The sequence below is a fragment of the Trachemys scripta genome, chromosome 4 (assembly GCF_013100865.1).
Source record: "Trachemys scripta elegans isolate TJP31775 chromosome 4, CAS_Tse_1.0, whole genome shotgun sequence".
NCBI lineage: Eukaryota > Metazoa > Chordata > Testudines > Emydidae > Trachemys > Trachemys scripta.
The window spans coordinates 78,926,893-78,949,611 of NC_048301.1; the positions used below are offsets into that span (position 1 = coordinate 78,926,893).

Consider the following 22,719-nt stretch of genomic DNA (forward strand, 5'->3'; position numbering starts at 1 on the left):
ATGCATCCGAAGAAGTGGGCTGTAGTCCACGAAAGCTTATGCTCTAATAAATTTGTTAGTCTCTAAGGTGCCACAAGTACTCCTGTTCTTCTCTTAACACAAGATCTGTGATCCTATACATGCCTATCACAACATGCAGCATATCTCATCCAGTGCACTAAATGCCCCAGTAACAACTATGTGGGTGAAACCAGACAATTACTACAGTCTTGAATGAACTCACACAGAAAAATAATAAAAGACCATGGCTGAACACTTTCCACAAAATGATTGCTCTATTTTGGACCTCTCAGTCCTCGTTCTCAAAGGAAACCTACACAAAACCTTCAAAAGACAAGCTGGGAGCTTAAATGTATAGCTTTGCTAGATACTAAAAATTATGGTATTATTACAACAATCTGTAACCCCTTTTTTCGTCCTGTGACAGCAGAGTGTTAACAGGCCACTTCACCTTGAATGATCCCTTAACATATGTGGTAATTACTTATGCTAAACTATTTATCTGTAAAAAGAACAGGAGTACTTGTGGCACCTTAGAGACTAACAAATTTATTAGAGCATAAGCTTTCGTGGGCAACAGCCCACTTCTTCGGATGCATTATTTATCTGTGACACTCTTGGAGTATCTTTCCCAGACCTGACGAAGAGCTCTGTGTAGCAGCTCAAAAGCTTGTCTCTTTCACCAACAAAAGTTGGTTCAGTAAAAGCTATTACCTCACCCATCTTGCCTCTATAACATTCCAAAGTAATCATCTCCCATCCTAACTGAATGATTGACAACTGCAGATAAAGCAGCAGTTAAAGTCAAGCCTTCTTGGTTATTGCCTCAGATTAGCCATCAAGAGGAAATAGCAGATCTTTTTTTGGCATTCACCTGTCTTAAAACCCTGCCTACTTTGCCCATAAACTCTGCTGAGCATTAGCTTTGTAATTCAGACTAATATTTACTTTAATCTTCTTTTCAAATGAGTTTTCCCACTTCTCCATACTTCACTCTCAAACGCAATCTGCTGATTATATTTTGGATAAATCTACTGAACTCTTGTTCCCCATAGCAGGGAAGTATTTGTTTTATGTACAGGTATTCTTTTTCTTGGTAATTCAATTAGCAAAATGCAAAAGCAGTTTACATTATACATCAGTTTCCACCATTTGGAATTAGTGACAGATTATCGAGCCCTGTTTTGTGAAAATTCATTTCATGCAAGATGTTGCACGCAGTGTCCTCCTACAAACTTCTATAATCGGTCTTAATGTATTTGATGTAAGTGAGTACAACCTTGTAACATATGGTTTAAGGCCTTTTTACATAACCTCCTTCTTGCTGATGCATTTTGAAAATAGCTCTAGGGGGACAATCTGGATAAGCTATGGCTAAGTGCTGCAGTTTGATACAAATCCTCGTGTTTACCCCGTAAGCACTGAACAGTTTGATTTCCTGTCTATCTAGTGTTGATTAGTGTTACAAATGGAATACAGTGATAACTCTATATTGCAGAGAATAACTTCTAGCCTAAAAGGGCTAGTTACCCAATTTTAATCTTAGGGCTTTTTACATCAGGGATGTCTGCACCAGCATAACTACAGTAAGGTACCTACACCAGTTCAAGTCCCCAAGGCAGAAGGGCTGCGATGGTGCAAAGAGGGGCTTGCACTGATGCAATTTGCCACCTACTAGTGGCAGCCTAGCTTAATTTGGGAAGAGGGGGGCAGAGGCAATTCTTCTATTACTAAGACAGAGCAAACTGCCAACTAATAAGAAAAAGCACGTTAAAAAAATTAATTACATTAAATTTAGATATAGGGTTAAATTTCAAAATTGGGTTCACCAAACTTGATGTGGTTTTGTGGACCCTGAGTATTGTAGCACCCACTTTCTTGGAGTAATTAGTTCTGGGGACATTTTTTTAGTGGATCCTCTCTTGTATGGAGCCAAAACAAAACCAGTTCCCACTGGTTTGTAAAACCTCTGAAGGTTAGACATCCCTACTTTAACACGAACCCCTTTGCCAAGTGATGACATATTTTGTGGCCTTGCAGATCAATTCCCTGTTTGGAGCAGAAATTGAGCATCAAGTATTTTCTTAGTTCTGTTTGTTTATTTTCAAATTATGCACTAGTCCTGTTCCCTTGATCAGTGGTGGTAACAAATGGCACACAGGAAACTTGCTATTACACAGGCCACAGGTTAGGCACCTCTGCCCTGTCCCAAGTAAACAACTGCCTTGTGTTGAAGGGTATGTCTATACAGCAAAGAGAAACCCGTGGCTGACCTGTGCCAGCTGCCTCGGGCTCAGGCTGTGGGGCTGTTTTATTGCTGTGTAGACTTTAGAGTTTGGGTGGAGCCTGGGCTCTGGGATCCTCCCACCCCTCAGGGCCCTAGAGCTCAGGCTCCAGCCCAGAAGTCTACACAGCGATGAAACAGCCTCACAGCCTGAGGCCTGCAAGCCCAAGTAAGCTGGCACAGGCCAGCCATGGGTTTTTCTTTGCTGTGTAGATATACCCTTAGTATCTCTCTAGGACAGCATTTCTCAAATGCATCCACTGTTGCCAGATGCCGTCACCAGGGTCTTTTCTTGCGTCCACAGCCTCCTGGGCAGTGACCTGGACTGGGGGGTTCGGGGGGGAGGAGGAGGTGGCAAAGCAGTGGATCCTCCCCCAGGGCCACCAGCAGGGGTTGGGCCCTGTCCCACTCTGGAGCCACAAACACTAGAGGAACAGGCAGCCAGTGAGTTCTGCACCTTCCCGGGGGCAGTGAGGCAGGCTCTGGTCCTGGGGCTTCAGGTTCCAGCTGTCGACCTTGGCCGCATGGCGGCAGATGCTGATCCCCAGCTCACCACCACCACCACCTTGCATTGCCCCTGGCCCCCGCTGCCTCCCTACTTACCTCCCCATCTTGGGCTTAATTTGTCCCCTGGTGTGCTAGGGTTGAGTAAGTCTGCTGTAGAAATTGATATCTGTATGTTTGTTAATATCACTTTTCCCATCCTCCCAGTTAGCTAGTAAGTCTGCTGTGAAAAGTGATATTAACAAACATACAAATATTACTTTTCACAGCAGCAGACTTGCTAGTTAGCAGGTCTTTTAAAAAAAAAGCAACCAAAAAGCAAAAGAAACAACAACAAAAGACAAGAATGTGCAAAGCACCTTATTTGTGTTCCTATTCTGTGTAGGTCCAGTAAAGAATAGAGACAACTGCACATTACTTTTATTATTGAGTCTGCAAAAAAGAAAAAACTCTTCATAAAGAAATTACAATGATTTGGACATCGATATGTGCATATTTATTTGTTTTGCCTAAAGTTAATTAAGTATTTTAGTAAAAATTGTCAGAGCGGCCACCAGCAAAAGTTGGTGGCCGCACTCTGAGGCCACCAAAAAATTTGTTATGAGAACCCCTGCTCTAGGGTCTCAAACCAATCTGAAAGATTTCAGAGTGGCAACTCTGTCCACATATCTATTCAAGGGACACCATCATAGGACCTAATCACATCAGCCACACCATCAGAGGCTCATTCACCTGCACATCTACTAATGTAATATATGCCATCATGTGCCAGCAACGCCCCTCTGCCATGTACATTGGCCAAACCGGACAGTCTCTACACAAAAGAATAAATGGACACAAATCAGACATCAAGAATTATAACATTCAAAAACCAGTCAGAGAACACTTCATCCTCCCTGGTCACACAATTACAGACCTAAAAGTTGCAAAACTCCAACAAAAAAACTTCAAAAACAGACTCCAACAAAAAATTGCTTAATTGGAATTAATTTGCAAACTGGACACCATTAAATTAGGCTTGAATAAAGACTGGGAGTGGATGGGTCATTACACAAAGTAAAAACTATTTCCCCATTTTATTTTTTCCCCTACTGTTACTCACACCTTCTTGTCAACTGTTTGAAATGGGCCATCCTAATTATCACTACAAAAGCTTTTTTTCTCCTGCTGCTAATAGCCCACCTTAATTGATTAGTTTCATTAGAATTGGTATGGCAACACCCATTTTTCATGTTCTCTGTGTATATATATCTTCCTACTGTATTTTCCACTGCATACATCTGATGAAGTGGGTTTTAGCCCACGAAAGCTTATGCCCAAATAAATTTGTTAGTCTCTAAGGTGCCACAAGTACTCCTGTTCTTTTTTCAATCTGAAAGACTAACTCTAATCTTTCTGCCGCAGCCCCTGAGCTTTTCACCTTAGGGCTTGTGTTCACATGCAGCACTACAGCTACAACCACTGCAGTGCTTTAGCGAAGATGCTCCTATGCAGTGATGAGCTCCCAAAATCCTAAGAACCGGTTTCCTACCGGGTCCTCGGCGGCACTTCGGCGGCGGCGGGGGGGGTCTTCACTCACTCCGGATTTTCGGCGGAATATCCGCAGAAGGTACTTCACCCGGAGCAAGTGAAGACACACACCCCCACCACCGATGTGCTGCCGAAGACCCGGTAGGGAACCACGCGGTGAGTACAAGCCCCATGTGCCTGTCTCCTGCCCCACCACCCATCCGACCCCAAACCACATCCTGCCCCCGACTGTCCCCCTCAGAACCCGCAACCCATCAACCTGCCCCGCTCCTTGTCCCCTGACCACCCCCTCCCAAGACCCCCCACCCTAACTGCCCCTCCAGGACCCCACCCCCTACCCAACTTGCCCCGCTCCCTGTCCCCTGACTGCCTCATCCCCATCCACCACCACCCCGACAGATCCCCAGAACTCCCATGCCTACCCAACCCCCCTGTTCCCTCCCCCCCTGACCGCCCCCCCCCAGAGCCTCTGCCCCCTCCAATCGCTCCCTGCCCCTTATCCAACCCACCCCTCCTCCCAGCCCTGGCCCAGCCCCCTTACCATGCTGCTGTGTAAGGATGCCGCGCGGCCGCTGGAGCTCAGTCCCACCCCCTTACCATGCCGCTCAAAGTGTCAGGAGCTGCAGAGCTGCCCAGAGCGCTGGTGCCGGCAGCGCTGCGCGCTGGGGCTCTGCAAGGGGCTGGGAGAGCCTCCCCAGGTGGGAGCTCAGGCGGGCCGGGCAGGACGGTCCCGCGGGCCGGATGTGGCCTGTGGACCGGAGTTTGCTCACCCACCCCTTTAGGAACCGGTTCTACACTGGCTTCTAAATTTAACAACCGGTTCTTGCGAACCAGTGCAAACCGGCTCCAGCTCACCACTGCTCCTATGCCTTGTCTTTCTCATATCCTGGGACTGACGTGGCTACAACAACACTGCAAACATAAATGCTAATTGTCATTTTCACAGCATCAGGTATTCAGGACATTATGAGCCTCCTGGTTTTTTAACTTAAAAGTTCCTGAGGTAAGGAAAATGGATTTACCTCTCCTTTAAGGGAGCCAACAGGGCTTTTGAATATTACAGCATTCAGAGACATTTATGCACAGTGGCAGCCAAACATGAAGTGTTAAAAGGTTGCATCGGGGCCAATACAGAAGCAATTTGGTATGCAGATTATTTGCAGGGACGCTGCAGTTTTTCATGTGTTTGATACATCGCTTTGGGATGCTGGGGTGAAAATTACACATCTTTTAAGAATTTTAAACTGATTTCTCTTGCATTCTAATTTTTAGTAGAATTCATTGCTGAAATACTAGCTATGATTGGAATTTCTTTATCCTGTGTGTGGGGGAGGGCGGGTTTCTTAGGATTCCAAATCTTCGTGACACCAATATCCTGTTATTACTGGAATCTAAATATTCATGTGATGAAATACAGTTAGTGTAATTATTAACAATGTGTGATCTTTAACAGTGAGACTGCAGCTTTTGGAAGACATTTGATTTTGATGTGAAATGCCACAAGCTGAACAAATGCTCCAGAGCAGAAAAATAAAGTAAGCTTTCTTCCTTTCTCATTGCTTGTCCCACTCTGTTCTGCTGGCAATGCTCACTTTTGAAAGAGTAATTCAGAGAGCTGTGGTTCATTATTTTTCACCTATAACTATTACAAATATGAGTTTTGGAGTCAGATGTATTTGGAATCAGGATTCATTTAAAAATAGAGGATAAAAGAATGTCTTTTAGTGGTCAATACAGGGGACGGAGTCAGGTATCCTAGGCCTGGTCTACACCTAAAACTTAAATGAACCTAGTTGCGTCAGTCAGGGAATTGTGAAAAATTTACACCCCTGAGACACATAGTTAAGCTGACCGAAGCCCCCATGTAGACACCAGTTACACTGCTCTGTGGATGGAAAAATTCTTCTATTGATTTAGCTACTAGCTCTTAAGAGGGTAGATTTAATTCAGTAATAGAAAAACCCTTTCCATCATTGTAGTCAGTGCCTACACTAGAGTACTATAGCGGGATAGCTGCCATACTGAGGCTGTACTGCTGCAGAGTGTGTAGTGTACATACCCCTAATTTCTATTCATGATTTTGACCTAGGCTTTGTCTTCACTGCTAAAAAAACAGGTGTGTTTTTACCACAGAATGATTAACAAGTGTTAAAAACAACAAAGAGTCTGGTGGCACCTTAAAGACTAACAGATTTATTTGGGCATAAGCTTTCGTGAGTAAAAACCTCACTTCTTCGGATGCATAGAGTGAAAGCTACAGATGCAGGCATTATATACAAACACATGGAGAGCAGGGAGTTACTTCACAAGTGGCGAACCAGTGTTGACAAGGCCAATTCAATCAGGGTGGATGTAGTCCACTCCCAATAATAGATGAGGAGGTGTCAATTCCAGGAGAGGAAAAGCTGCTTCTGTAGTGAGCCAGCCACTCCCAATCCCTATTCAAGCCCAGATTAATGGTGTTGAATTTGCAAATGAATTCTAGTTCTGCTGTTTCTCTTTGAAGTCTGTTTCTGAAGTTTTTTTGTTCAATGACAGTGACTTTTAAATCTGTGATAGAATGACCAGGAAGATTGAAGTGTTCACTTACTGGCTTGTGTATGTTACCATTCCTGATGTCCGATTTGTGTCCATTTATTCTTTTGCGGAGGGACTGTCCGGTTTGGCCAATGTACATGGCAGAGGGGCATTGCTGGCACATGATGGCATATATGACATTAGTGGATGTGCAGGTGAATGAGCCCCTGATGGTGTGGCTGATGTGGTTGGGTCCTCTGATGCTGTTGCCAGAGTAGATATGGGGACAGAGTAGGCAACGAGGTTTGCTACAGGGATAGGTTCCTGGGTTGGTGTTTCTGTGGTGTGGTGTGTAGTTGCTGGTGAGTATTTGCTTCAGGTTGGGGGGTTGTCTGTAAGCAAGGACTGGCCTGCTTCCCAAGGTCTGTGAGAGTGAGGGATCATTTTCCAGGATAGGTTGTAGGTTGTGGATAATGCGCTGGAGAGGTTTTAGCTGGGGGCTGTATGTGATGGCCAGTGGTGTTCTGTTATTGTCCTTGTTGGGCCTGTCCTGTAGTAGGTGATTTCTAGGTACCCGTCTTGCTCTGTCAATCTGTTTCCTCACTTCCCCAGGTGGGTATTGTAGTTTTACGAATGCTTGATAAAGATCTTGTAGGTGTTTGTCTCTGTCTGAGGGGTTGGAGCAAATTCGGTTGTATCTTAGGGCTTGGCTGTAGACAATGGATCGTATGATGTGTCTTGGATGGAAGCTGGAGGCATGTAGGTACGTATAGCGGTCAGTAGGTTTCCGGTATAGGGTGGTGTTTATGTGACCATCACTAATTTGTACTGTAGTGTCCAGGAAGTGGATCTCTTGTGTGGACTGGTCCAGGCTGAGGTTGATGGTGGGGTGGAAATTGTTGAAGTCCAGGTGGAATTCTTCAAGGGCCTCCTTTCCGTGGGTCCATATGATGAAGATGTCATCAATGTAGCGCAAGTAGAGGAGGGGCACTAGGGGACGAGAGCTGAGGAAGCGTTGTTCTAAGTCAGCCATAAAAATGTTGGCATACTGTGGGGCCATGCGGGTACCCATAGCAGAGCCACTGACTTGAAGGTATAAGTTGTCCCCAAATCTGAAGTGGTTGTGGGTGAGGACAAAGTCACAAAGCTCAGCCACCAGGCTTGCTGTGGCCTCATCAGGGATACTGTTCCTGACAGCTTGTAGTCCATCCTCATGTGGAATATTGGTATAAAGTGCTTCTACATCCATGGTGGCCAGGATGGTGTTTTCAGGAAGAACGTCAATGCACTGTAGTTTCCTCAGGAAGTCGGTGGTGTCTCGAAGATAGCTGGGAGTGCTGGTAGCATAGGGTCTGAGGAGAGTGTCCAAATAGCCAGATAATCCTGCTGTCAGAGTACCAATGCCTGAGATGATGGGGCGTCCAGGGTTTCCGGGTTTATGGATTTTGGGTAGCAGATAGAATACCCCTGGTCGGGGTTCTGGGGGTGTGTCCATGTAGATTTGTTCCCGTACTGTAGCTGGGAGTTTCTTGAGCAGATGGTGTAGTTTCTTTTGGTATTCCTCAGTAGGATCAGAGGTTAGTGGCCTGTAGAATGTGGTCTTGGAGAGTTGCCTGGCAGCCTCCTGTTCATAATCTGACCTGTTCATTATGACTACAGCACCTCCTTTGTCAGCCCCTTTGATGATAATGTCAGAGTTGTTTCTGAGGCTGTGGATGGCATTGCGTTCTGTACGGCTGAGGTTATGGGACAAGTGGTGTTGTTTGTCCACAATTTCAGCCTGTGCACGTCTGCGGAAACACTCTATGTAGAGGTCCAGTCTGTCATTTCGACCACTTGTGAAGTAACTCCCTGCTCTCCATGTGTTTGTATATAATGCCTGCATCTGTAGCTTTCACTCTATGCATCCGAAGAAGTGAGGTTTTTACTCACGAAAGCTTATGCCCAAATAAATCTGTTAGTCTTTAAGGTGCCACCAGACTCTTTGTTGTTTTTGTAGATACAGACTAACACGGCTACCCCCTGATACTTGATAACAAGTGTTAGTTATCCCTCTGTAAAATTCCAGTGGAGACAAGGCCCTGTAGTTTTCCTGTGAGATAAACTAGGCAAGAACGCCATCGGTGGTGGTACAATGCTGATCTGCCTAGCTACTTGTGGTAACTACAGGAGCCTTGTCTCCATTAGGATTTTACAGCAGGATAGCTAAAGCATGTCAGCTATTTCACTGTAAAAAAAAACGCCTTTTATGCTAGTGAAAGATATAGCCCAAGCCTCTTAATTATCTGTGCCTCAATTTCTTCATATGTAAAATGAGAGTAAAAATACATATCTGCATCACAAGGAGCTGGTGAGTTAACAACTGCAAAGTGGTTGGAGATTTCAAACTGATGGGTCTGTAGAAATGTAAATTAGCATTATTATTTACATAGCTCTAATACAAACATGGGTCTTTATGTCAAACACATCTGAAATCCCAGATAGGGAGGGAATCATAAATAGGAGACCCCAGGCTATTTGCTACCCTCAGACTAAATGTAAAGTGAAATATTCCATACAGAAAACACCATATCTTGCATGATCCTGTTCTGCAAGCAAAAAAAAGCAAAGCTACCATGATTTACAGTTTTCCTTTGACAGTTTCACAGAACAGGCCACTCCACCTTGAACGGTTCCTTAGAATATGTGCTAACTACTTATGCTAAACGTATCTGTTTGATCTTGTATTTAGCTATGACACTCTTCCTTTCCCAGACCTGAAGAAAAACTCAGTATAGCTCAAAAGCCTGTCTCTTTCACCAACAGAAGTTGGTCTATAAAAGATTCTACCTCACCCACCTTGTCTCTGTAGGTTTCATGGAAGGGCAGTTTTGAAGACGAATGAGATTTTGACTTGCCATCTACATTTTAAAACCCTCCTAAACTGTTCAAGCTCTCTTGTGCTTTGTCTTCACTGCAGAAAAGATGTGTTTTTAATATTGAGATAACTATCTCCATATAAAATCCTAGTGGAGACAAGGCAGACGTAGCTTTTACCTCAGAGTGGAGCTATAACCCCCACCTGTGGTTATCTTGACTTGCTACATCAAGGTAAAAACCACAGTGCTTGCCTCTGCTAGGATTTTACATTGATCTAGCTATTCTGGTATAAAAACATACTTTTTTTTTACTTCACTTTTGATGGTTGATGTTATTATGTGCCATGATGAACAGTACTTCACATCTCTAATGGATATTCCACAGGGATATCTTCATACTAGTATGTCTACTAAGGACAGCTATCAAAAGTAATGGTACTTCCTGTAGACACCAGAAGGTTTGCGTTTTTCTAAACAATCTCTTATGGCTGTGACATAAACGTGAGCATGGCACATTGCCATGTTAATTAACACAGCACAAAATGACAGGTTTCAGAGTAGCAGCCGTGTTAGTCTGTATCCACAAAAAGAACAGGAGTACTTGTGGCACCTTAGAGACTAACAAATTTATTAGAGCATAAGCTTTCGTGAGCTACAGCATATATTATATATTATTTATATGATATGCATCCGAAGAAGTGGGCTGTAGCCCACGAAAGCTTGTGCTCTTATAAATTTGTTAGTCTCTAAGGTGCCACAAGTACTCCTGTTCTTTTTACAGCACAAAATATTTTTTCTAGATTCTCCACTTCTGTTTTTAAAAGAAAAAAATAATTATCAGAAGAGGCAGAAACACACAGCTCAGAATAAAAACATTTTCAATTGAATAATGAAATGCAGAAGAGATGCAAATTGCCATTTCAATGTCTTAAATATAAAAAGTAGAACAAAATAATAAATACAAATGATTTTGGTTCAAAATCCACCTTAGGGTATAGTGACAGAAGGTTATCATCTGACAACTCTTCAATGACCTACATGCTGCCTGGTAGTCAGGGCCGCCAGAGCAGGTTCAGGCCCCGGTGAAAAAAATTTGCTGGCCCCCCAGCAAGGATGGACCGGCTAAACAGGGCCAAGGAGCGGGGGGGAAGCCGGGGTAGCCAGGGCCCGGGCCCCCTTCCGGACTGCCGGGCCCTGGTAATTTGTATGGGCTTCCCCGCCTCTCATCAGCCCTGCTGGTAGTATTCAGTCCAGTTCCTTGGCCCTATATCACACTATCCACCACTATTATAATTAGCACTAGTTGGCTCCATGCTTGGTAGTCTCATCAGAAAGGCCAGTAATTAAATGGAGATGGAGAGTGAATTCTCCTACTGTATCAGCCCTAAAAAGTGTCTTATCCAAGCACTCTGGTGCTTTACCTAAGTTATGATACTGTTACCTAAGCTTATGATTTCAGTTTTCAGGGTTGCCAGTCTAATATCTTTCACCAACACAAAGTGTACTTTAAAGGGGGGGAAAGAAAATTTTGGGGGAAAAAATGTAAACATGGAGATTAACCAAAGATTCCATATTAGTGTTTACACTCCTGTACTCCAGAGAAACACTTTAAAAGTAACTAGTAAGACAGATGTTAGTTTCACTTCATCCAGAGAGAGAAAATAACCTTTCCTGCACCTGGAAGGGAAATCTAGACTAGAGCTCTTTGGAAAGAGTAGCCTAAAGAAATGGAAAAAGCTGCAGAACTGGAGCTAACCATAAAGGCTGCACAAGAAAGGAACCCAGCCCTGAGGGCACAGTTCCCTGAGACCAAGCTAGAGGTAAATGCTGCTACACAAAGTATAGGGGATTTGAGCCTTCATGAGACTACAGCAATGCAGCTTGTTGTCACAAGTTAATACCATACTGTGACACTCATTGTAAAACAACTTTTAGTGCTACTGGATCTGATTCTGATCTCATACCAATGCACATTGGGAATAACTCCAATTTAGTCAGTGGAGTTACTCCAAGATAAAACTAGCATGAGACCAGAATCAAATCTATTAAATTGTAAAAAGAACCCTCCTATCACTACAATTTTATGGATGAACATTTTACCATAGATTCAAATAGGGCTAGTTTATTTGCTGCATGTAGGAATCATAACAGATACATTTAAAGTTTACAAAACCTGGGGATTATTGCAACAATTATTTTAATTCTCATTAGACTCTAGGACATTTCAGGTCAGGAGTTCCTACTACCCCTTTTTGGGGTAACAGGAAAGTGTAATTAACTATTGAAATTCTTACATTTAAATGTATGCGAAAGCTCAGAGCTAGTGTGTCAAGCCCACTACGTGTCTACACATGTTGTGACGCTGTTGCAGACAGTGTGTGTTTTATAATTTTATAGTCATGGAATCGATAACATAAATGTGTCTCAGTATAATCCTACAGTGATTAGTGCCCTTCTAGTGACTAATGAGAATTAGTCTTTGTCATTAAGATCAGCTGGAATGCACTTGCTGTTGGTGCCTTGATGTTTCTGTGGGACCAATAGCAGTGGGCTATCCTTGCATGCCTTTGGGGTCCAGTCTCCTTGGTGGATTGCAATATTTTGAGTCTGGAGGCGTTTCAGGGCACAACATAAGGACCATTTATTTTGTTCAACAGTCGGCTCATTGTAGAGTTGGGCTGAGAAAGCAGTGTTAAGATCTGGATCTAGATTAGATTTTGTGTTTGTCCATCAGGGCTGGGGCTCAGAACTGAATCTGACAGTGTCAAATCTCAATAGTTGTTGTTATGATATTTTAGTCCCAAATGGTGAAAATCTTACAAGATCACTGATCTCCCTAGATTTCTACCAACTTGGGCAGAAACAGTTGTTCTCACAAAATGTTGGTTATATCTGAAATAGAACTGGAAAATGACTCTCTTCTGGGTAGGAGCCAGCCAAAACCCAGAGGGCATGGATTTAGCTAGAGGGAGTTGAATCCAAAAGCCTATGGAAACCAAATGGATTTGAATGTGCACTGTTGGGTTGTTGTTGTTTTTTGGTGGTGGTGGTGGTGGTGGTGCAAATTTTTCCTTGATGGTTTTCTTTTTCTTTCTTTCTTTCTTTTTTTTTTTTTTTTTTTTTCCTGAGCTACATTCTTCCTACTCCCTCAATCCTGGCCTGGCCACATGCCAAAACTGCTCTAAGTTATGCTGACCTCATTCAGCCACTATGTCAGCTGATGATGTGGAAGAGTCAGCAGGAGTTCCAGATTATCTTTTTAGGGCCCATTTCTGGTTGTTTGCCTTGCATAAAGACTCAGGGAGTGCGGTTTGAATCTTTATTATTTTGTTGGTTGGGGTTTGGGCTGTTCTTTTTCAGTGTCTAGCACAATAGGCTCCTGAACTGTGGTATGCTATACTTCAAATAGGAATTAAGTCAGGGAAATACTAAGGCCAAACTAGGTTAAACTAGATCAGGGGTTCTCAACTGGGGATCCATGGCCCCCTGGGGGTCCGCAAGCCCTTTCAAGGGGGCCACAGGGCCCTGCAGCTGAAACCCCAAGCCCCAGCACTTCCCATGGGGCTGAAGTCAGGAGCCGGAGCTGAAGCCCCGATCCCCGGTGCCCCCATCGGGGCTGAAGCTGAGAGGCGTGGAGCTGAAGTCCCTATTCCTGACACCCCCCACAGGGCGGAGGCCCCTATTTCCAGCACCCCCTGTGGGGCTGAAGCTCCCCCTGGCACACACCCCCGCAGGGCTGTTGCTGGGAGCAGCAGGGCTGAATCCAGGAGCCCGAGCCCTGGTGCTCCCCATGGGGCAGAGTTAGGGGGCATGGAGGTGTGACATTGCACTCCATATGATTTTATGAAAATATGCTAATAAGTGTGAATATAATGTAACTGGAATATGCTTCATGCAAAAGATCTCTTGTAAGGTATCATTACAAAGCTTATAATCTACTGAGTGTGTTCATCCTATTTGTATAAATGTATCATTCTTGTATCTGAAACTAAAAATATGAAATATAACTCTGAAGTCCTATTGTAATTATGCAAGGTGTGGGCCATTAATGCTGGTTTGGAATCTTGATGGCTCCATCAACTAGGACAATCGGTTGTAAATGGCTTTGTTTACTTGTAAGCCTCCCTGTGAGTCAAGCCAGGAAGAATGAAGACTTGGGGTCTCACAGAACATGTGACATGGTACTGGACTCCATCTTAAAGATGGCGCTTTTCCATTTAGAAGGACGGGTGGGGACCCAGAGAGACAAAAGATCTCACCTTGTGCCAAAGCTATATACAGGGGTGGAACAGAACAAAGGAGGGTCCAGTCATGAGAAATCCCCTAGTTACCACCTGAGCTGGAGCTAACAAGAACTGTATCAAGGGAAAGGATTGGGCCCAGACTAGGAAGGAGTCCAGTCTGTGAAAGAAGCTTACTGGAACATCTGAGGGTGAGATTTGTATCTGAAATCAGTTTCTTAATGTATTAGGCTTAGACTTTTTTTTTTTGTTTTATTTTTGTTTTATTTTATTTTGCTTGGTAACTTACTTTATTCTGTCTGTTATTACTTGGAACCACTTAAATCCTACTTTTTATACTTAATATAATCACTTTTTGCTATTAATTAACTCAGAATAAGTAATTAATACCTGGGGGAGGAAACAGCTGTGCATATCTCTCTATCAGTGTTATAGAGGGTGGACAATTTATGAGTTTATCTGTATAAACTTTATACAGAGTAAAACGGATTTATTTGGGGTTTGGATCCCATTGGGAGATGGGTGTCTGGGTGCTAGAGACAGGAGCACTTGCTAAGCCATTTTCAGTTAAGTCTGCAGCTTTGGGGGATGTGGTTCATACCTGGGTCTGTGTTTGCAGCAGGCTAACACGTCTGGCTCAACAAGGCAGGATTCTGAAGTCCCAAGCCAGCCGGGAAAACAGGCTCAGAGGTAGTCTCAGCACATCAGGTGACAGTCCCAAGGGGGTCTCTGTGACCCAACCCTGCACAGGAGGTTGTTGCCTCCTCCCCCAAACTGCAACGCAAGAGCAGGGCAGTCCCAGGGGCAGCGCCACACGTCCCCTCTCCATCTCCTTCTCTCCCTGACCCCTGGCCAGGTCGGAGGTAGGAAGTCTGAGCCGGGCAGTGCACAGCAGCTGCTGCTCTGGCTGGTGCCACGGAGCAGGCAGCCGAAGTGTTGCCTCATCTCCTGCTGCTGCTGGTGCCCAGGGTCGAAGTTGCCCCTCAGCTCCCAGCACCCTTTGCTCTTGCAGAGGCAGCTGGTAAGAGCCACCCGGGTTGGGAGACTTAGCTCCGTGGCTAGCAGAGTCCTCTGGGAACAGGGACCACAGGGGAGCCCTCCCAGCACACAGCTCCTAGTACCCTTCTCGCTGCACCCTGAGATACCCCCCTGTCTGCGCACAGCCCCTAGTTACCTCCTGTCTGCACCCTAAGCTGTTTTCAAACTTTTTGAGCTGAGTCCCCCACCTTTGATTTATACTTTTTGGTTGCCCATCCCCCCAACCCAAACAGGCTGGGTGGCCTGCTGAGGTGAGTCAGAGAGTGGAGGTGGCACTCCCTCCCTGGACCGCGCTGTGTGGACCTAACTCAAGCCCCGCTGGCCCTGCTCTCCCCCCCAAAAAAATAGAAGTCAAACTACACCTATGCCCATGGTCCCTGCCTTAAGTCCCTGCTAGGCCCTGGAGTTTTTATAGCATATGCGGGGGGAGGGGAGGCTCAGAAAGAAAATGGTTGAGAATCCCTGAACTAGATGATCACAGTTGTCCTTCTATAAATAAATAAAATAATCTGGCTTTATAATCTATGAATCCATGAATGACTGGGGTTCCCAGGCACTACTGCAATACAGATAATAAATATTGTGCTGGAGGGTGTTGGTGGCTACCAGTAAGCAAGTATTTGATCTATGCTGATGGGCAGTCACCTTCCACTCAGGCTAAAGGGAAGAAACAATTAAGCTCATCTGTGGAGTAAGATAGCTGAAACAATAGAAGACATCGCCCAAGCCACAGGGCCAATTGGGAAGTCATGAGCAAGAACTAACAGAATAAGAGAGGTTTCCTTGGGACTGATTGAAACCCCAGGAGCTTGGGCATTGATTGGTGGAGTTGTGTGTGTCAAAAGCTAGACTGAAAGCCAACTGACAGTGAAAGAAACAGTCTGAGTGTATCCCTGGAGGAAAGGCAAGAGAAAGAGATTTTTTTAATGGCACAGGACTGGCTGGGAAGTAGGCTTGAACTTCTGAACAAGGAACCTGGCTGCTGATTTTGTTCCTACTGTGTTCAGGGAAACAGGATATTATGTACATTCTTTGTAAATGTACAGGATTGCACCAAAGATATACCTTCCCCTGAATATTGACTAGCCACTCAAGCCAAGCAGCATCACTAGAAATCTTACTAATGAAAATGTGGTTTTGTATCTTGGGTAACATTTGACTTCCAAAAGTTTGCTGATGGCAGTTATGCTAGTGGTAGTTTTAGTTTTCATGCCAGGCCCTGTCAATGTAGGGAGAAGGTGGCATACATTACTGGTGGTTTTATTTTATTTTTTTAATCAAAACCCTTAGTTGCTATATTGATGGGAGATGTACAAAAGTAAATAAATGCAAAATAATAAAAGAAGTGGGCCAAATTCTAAGCTCACTTAAGTGTCTCTGACTCAGGAGTAATGCCAGTTAATTTAATAGATTTGCCTGTATAAAAGCAGTGTAAGTAAGGCCTTGTCTACACACATATACTGAGGTTTTTACTCACGAAAGCTTATGCCCAAATAAATCTGTTAGTCTTTAAGGTGCCACCAGACTCCTTGTTGTTTTTGTAGATACAGACTAACACGGCTACCCCCTGATACTTGACACATATACTGGTACTCTGTACTGGTATTATAGCTAGAGTGTACAACCACTCTAGTGTGAAGCCAGTTCTAACAATATAAACCTGCTTGTACTGGTATGACTCATTCGCATATGGTTTATACAGTACTGGAGTTTATAGTGATGTAACTACATTATGGGATGTATTAGTATAAATATTACACCCCTGAACAATATAGTTATATGGGTACCAGGCATGAAAGAAGAACCATCTCTCTATTGTTTGTTGTTCTGCCAATGAAACAAAAGCAATGTTAATCACATTACCCTAAGGTCTCAAACACAATTAGTAAGCATGCTGAAGTGAACAAGAATTCACTTTAGTGCCCCTGGAAGCCTTATTGCACTTAGCAAGTGATCATTTTCATAATAATATAATTGCCAGAATGGGAAATTACAGATAATTGCTGTTGTTGTGACCTTGCTCCTTCAGTAATGAAATTAATGTAATTGTTACTATTTAGATTCTTACTAATTTAGGGGCTGCTGCAAAGTTTTTTTCAGGAGAGCATAGACATGTATTTTTAATTATGTTTCTCCTTTTCCCAGATGGATTAACAAATGGAACGAATCTTTCGCACTTCTGACACAGGTTAATTTTGTTTCTTGTTCTTCACTGGCTTACTGCTGTCTACTTAAAAGTATGGCGTCTACCTACTGGTCTTTGTGAGTGTCATGGCAACTAGAATTATTGAATCCATTTAGAATATCATGGAATCATAGAAATTAGAAATGGGGAAAATGCCTTTGATATATTTCTGAGTGCTTTGTCTAATCCATTTCCAAATGACTCATAGGATGGGACTAACTATTTCCTGAGGACACTATTTCATGCTCTAACAGATCTCACCATTACAAGTGTTTTCCTGATATTCAGCCTGTTTTAAATTTTCCCTTAACTAATTTAATCCCTTCGATCATCCTAAACAATTCCTCTCTCCCCTTGATCTTTAACTTTTTCAAATATATGAAGACACCATAAGAACCAAATTTTGATATCCACTCAGATGTAAATCTGGAGTAACTAAAGTGAGTAACTCAAATGAGCTTGGACATTTATTTCAAGTTCTTTTTTGTTTATTTTTCCCCCAATTAATGTATTTATATTCCAGTTTCCCAAAAGGACTGGAATCCTAAAATAACACATTATTTTAACACTGATGACAAACCTATAAAATAAGTATGAACAAATCAATAAAAATGTGATTAAATAGCCAAAAAATCACACAAATTGGGTTTAATTACTGGAAAATCCACTTTGCACTTCTTTAGATAAATATTATTATGCCCTTTTCACAGATGAGTAAATTGATATAATGAAAGGTTAATGATATATTCATGGTCACACATCAAAACTATGGCAGAACTAGCCATTAAGATCCAGGAGTCCTGACAACCAGGGCCAGCTCCAGGCACCAGCGTAGCAAGCTGGTACTTGGGGCGGCACATGGAAGGGGGCGACAAATCCGGCTCTTCAGCGGCAATTCGGCGTGGGTCCCTCACTCCCTCTCGGCGGGAAGCACCCTCCACCGAATTGCTGCCGAAGAATGAAGCGATGTCCGTAGAGTCGTGGCTGAAGTGCCGCAGATCGCGATCGCGGCGTGGGGGGGTGGGGTGTTGCTTGGGGCGGCAAAAACCCTGGAGCCGGCCCTGCTGACAACCACCATGCTCAAACCAAAAGATCACACTCATACCTGGACTCAAATGATCTGTTTCATCTTTAGTTTAAATCCTTTCTTTCTTATCTGGTGTTTCAGTTTGTTGTATGTCCTGTCTCTTTAGGTTAAGTTCTCTTTCTTCTTCCTGACATCCTCATCCACATCACTGTCATACCATCAACAAGTAAGAGTGAGGCTCTGAGCTGCTGGAACACTGATTCTTACAGATAGATACCACAACCTTAGCTCCCAAGTTTATGTGATTCTATCACTTCAGGAGAAAAACAATCCTGATCTAATTCCAACCCATTCATTCTTTGTCATTACAGCTTCCTCCCCTTCCATGACATTTTTTGGAATCGTGCCATAGAGGAACAGGTTTCTAGCATGGTCGTTCTATTTTTTAGCAAAGTCCCATTGTAGTCTGTATCCACTCAGATCAGCCCAAACGCAGTTAGGCACAGACAGGACTGATTTAACTGTGTGGAGAAGTTAATCGAAGGAGCTAATGACAAAAAGGCTATGAGACAAAAAACAAAACTAAACAAAACCCACCTTGTAATGGAATCTAAGGGCCAAAATATATCCTTAGAAGTCTGTTGGTGGCTGCCAAGGAATTCACCCGCAATTTCATCTGAGAGAAAGATCGTGGCCCCTATTCAATCCACTTAGCACTGTTCCAGCAACAAAAAGCAGGCAGAAAATCCAGCTTAACCAGCTATCTGCTGCTTCCACCTTCATGAAGGTATTCCCAGGAGCAAAGGGCCCACATGGGGCATTCTAGCACTGGTGGCATAATGAAGAAAAAGGAGGCATGGCCGAGGAACTACTACATCCAGCCAATCCTCTTCTACTATAGTATTCATTTGGGGCCATTGTAACTTAGAGCTGCCCCTACACCAGCAAAGTAACCTCTTTATGCCACCTCACCGACCCAATCAGGAGCATCTTTTGTGTGAGATTTCCAGTCTCAGGGATTTTGGGTAAATTGTGAATAAGCATCTTTCTGTCTATTTAGGTTATTATACCAAATCCATCATGATAGTATATGATCTTGGTGTGGGATATGTTGTGAACGTGTTGCATGTGAGTGTATGTGTATATGATCATGGTCTGAGTGTATGATGCAAACCATAAACTGAACCAAACCTTGTCACCTCCTGTGGTCTGTTCATTGCAAATGGAAATAGGACAGAAAGAACATATGTATACTTGTAATACTCATACTAGGAATTGTCTGCTACTTTTCAGCTACTAGTAGAACTTGTTTGATAAACAGATGGAAAGCTCTGAAAATACACACAGTCCTGCTCGAGGGAAGTCTCAACAAATCCTACGCAGAATAATAAGGTTTTTGTGAAGTTATAAGAGGTACATTCACATTAACTCCTCACAGTCAGAGACACAGGAACTGTTGTAGTGTTATGTAGCAATGTCATCTCCTTCTTGTGTCCCTGTTTCTCACCTTGTCACTGTTAAAAGTTCCTTTTTCTCCTGCTGCACCAGCAACCTGGTCCCTTCACTGTCTTCCTCTTGGCTGACATATCAAGTTCAAACTTCTCATCCTCCCTTTCAAGGTTCTGTGCATCCTCTCTCTTGTCTACACTTCTCTTCTCCTCTTCTTAGTCACTGTTTCATTCTCTTCCTCTCACCCAAGGCATTTGTCCACTACTTCATTCTTCACTCCTTTGTCCAGCTCACCACTTAGGGCCTGAACTCGCTGTGTTCCCTAGTGCACCAAGCAAGCCACCACTTTCTTTACATTCACATTCCAGTAAGTGAGATCAGTTGGTATTATAGCACTATACTGTATTTCTTAACAACAAAATAAATAGAGAGCCATAACTGGGTTTTCCTCTGTGTTTTGTACAGCACCAAGTACACAGCTGTATAATAATGGGCCAATTCCCCAGGGCTTATTCTGTTTTTAATCACCCAGAACTCCTTCTGAAATAAATTCTGCTTCCATTTACACTTCTGTAAATCTGGAAACTTTACTAAAGTCAATAGTTATTCTGGATTTAGTCCAGTGTACATGGAAGCAGAATTGAGCTCAATGAATTCAAAGCAAGTTTTGCATGAGTTTGGATTTGGCCCCATAAAATCAGCTCATTAACATAGAAGATGAGAAATGAACTGGACCTCAGATTGAATAAGCAGCACAGAAGTTTTCCCTTTCCCCAATATAACTCAGAGATATAGCTGATTTTTTCAGACATGCACAGCAGCAGCTAACGCTCCTATTTTGTGTGGGTTTATGATACCCTATTGAATAAGAGAATAAATTTACTGATCAGAATTGATTTGGTGCTACTTTGTTACAGAAGAAAAATCTCAAATTTCCATCCCTTCTGAAAACAGCCACAGAAATAACTGTGCTGATTTTCAATCCATCCTTCACATAATTGGTCAAAATGAACCAGGTGAATATTTTGGCCGCTACTTCTCTGAGTCATGTTCTAATTCCAGATGTACGTTTTATTTAGACCTACAACATGCCTGAGATTAGAATGCATTAAAGTGTTGTGTGAGCCCAAACACTAGTGGTTGGGGGTGGGGCGGAATATGTGCAGGTTCCAAAGCCCTATTTTGTATTTGTGGTGAGGAATTTATACATTTTTTGTGAGCATTGTCTGTCTGGAAACAAGTGTAACATCGTCATTCTGAATTCATCTTAAAACAAACTTCACCAGGGGCTAGTCTACACTGGCAATGCTGCAGCAGCGCTTTAACGTGGCTTGTGTGGTTGCAGCACAGCGCTGGGAGAGAGCTCTCCCAGTGTTCTAAAAAAACCACCTCCATGAGAGGCGTAGCTCCCAGCGCTGGTGCACTGTTTACACTGGCACTTTACAGCGTTGAAACTTGCAGCGCTCAGGGGGGTATTTTTTTCACTCCCCTGAGCAAGAAAGTTGCAGCACTGTAAAGTGCCAATGTAGACAAGCCCTAGTTTTAAGCTTCAAGTGGGATTTGTCTGGTAAACAGCTCCTGTCACACAGAATGTTCTTCCATAGTGAAAGAAGATTATGTCAAGTATTCCACTATCAATTCTATGAGTTCTGAACACATCATTTGCTGGAGGTAGTTTTCTTTAGGTCAGCAAAACAATACTAAACAATGGCTTAGCATGGATTGTGTAGCAAAGAGGAGGATTTAAGGTGGGCATATTTGTGTTCTGAGACAACCAATAAGAGCTGGAAAGAGACTTGCAATTAATTCATACTGGAAAAGTTAGCCAAACAGCGTACTTTCTAAAGAACCCTCAGATTATTCAGTTACAATGCCTGGTTGAGATTTTGCCTTCACAGGTGACCATGTCTCAGGACTCGTGGGTTCTGGTCCTCGCTCTTTTACTGACTTGCTATGTGACCTTGGGCAAGTCACTTGGACACATATTTTTAAATGTTTGCCCAGAAGTGAATGCACATTTTTGCACTTTGTAAAATAGTCTCTGGAATTTTGTCATCTTTTGTAACAATACCTAATAAATTCTGTCATGTTCCAGCCTCCAGGAAATTACCACCCATAAAGCCCTAAAAAGTAGAGGCAAAAGGCCATATCCTGTGCTCATAGTTTCATACATGGATTGTTTGCCTCCAAGACTAGTATTCAAGTCCAGATCCTGGAAGATATTTAGGCACCTAACACCCATTGATTCAAGGACCTGGGCCTCAGTGCCTATCGTTATTATTATATATACTGCAGTAACATCTAGAGGCCCCAGTCTCTTGGGGAGAGGTGCTGTACAGACATATGACAAAAGTTAGTGCCCCAAAGAGCAAACGGTATAAGTTAAGATGAGAAACAACCTGCAGATACAACAAACCAATGAGGAGGGGGAATTGCTAGGTAAGAACGAGATGCTTGTGATTTTGTGTGATAAGTGATGGTCACATAATACCAGCTGCCTAACTAGTGTCAAATTTGGAATGGAAACAAATGCCAACTGACTACCCTAATGTTTGTTGTACAAATGGCGCCTCTATAAATGTGTGAGCATCTGTTCTCCCTCTACCTGCATATAGCTGTAAAGTAAAGGAGAATTATATGAATGCACTGACAAAGTAAGAAGGTCAAAAGTTTCAGTTTGATTAAGCACCCAACCATTTGGATGCTTTGGCTCATTACACAGACCCTATGGCTCTGTAAAATTTTGATTTGAAGTCTAACTAAAATGCCTTTTCATATGGGATTTTGTCAGTTCATTCCTGGTTGCAGTCAGGATGCTCAGAAATGCCCTGGGGCAAGTGAATTGAATTTTTCTGAGGTTCGAAAAATGTTCTCCTTGAGATCACAGCAAAGTTTCAGTTTCTTATCTATTGAAAACCATAACACCAATCCCCAATCACGGAGCGAATAAAGCCCAAAGAGATCAGAAAAATGAAAAAAGAACGACAGAGGAAAAACAAAAAGTGAGAGAAAGATTTAATTTGAATTCATTCAGTAATTCTTCATCTATATGCTTGGCTGCCACTTATGACAATGCAAAGATGTGC

The 22,719-nt window shown here is 43.2% G+C and overlaps 1 long non-coding RNA gene across 1 annotated transcript in view; it reads left to right on the forward strand.

Annotated features, from left to right (window-relative positions):
• The window catches only part of LOC117877095, a 36,060-nt gene extending 18,745 nt beyond the window's left edge, over positions 1-17,315 (forward strand). Inside the window, exons 2-3 of the long non-coding RNA XR_004645605.1 lie at positions 5,772-5,853; positions 17,118-17,315. This is a non-coding gene — a long non-coding RNA (uncharacterized LOC117877095). The remainder of the gene's footprint in view (positions 1-5,771; positions 5,854-17,117) is intronic.
• Positions 17,316-22,719: the final 5,404 nt, after the last annotated feature.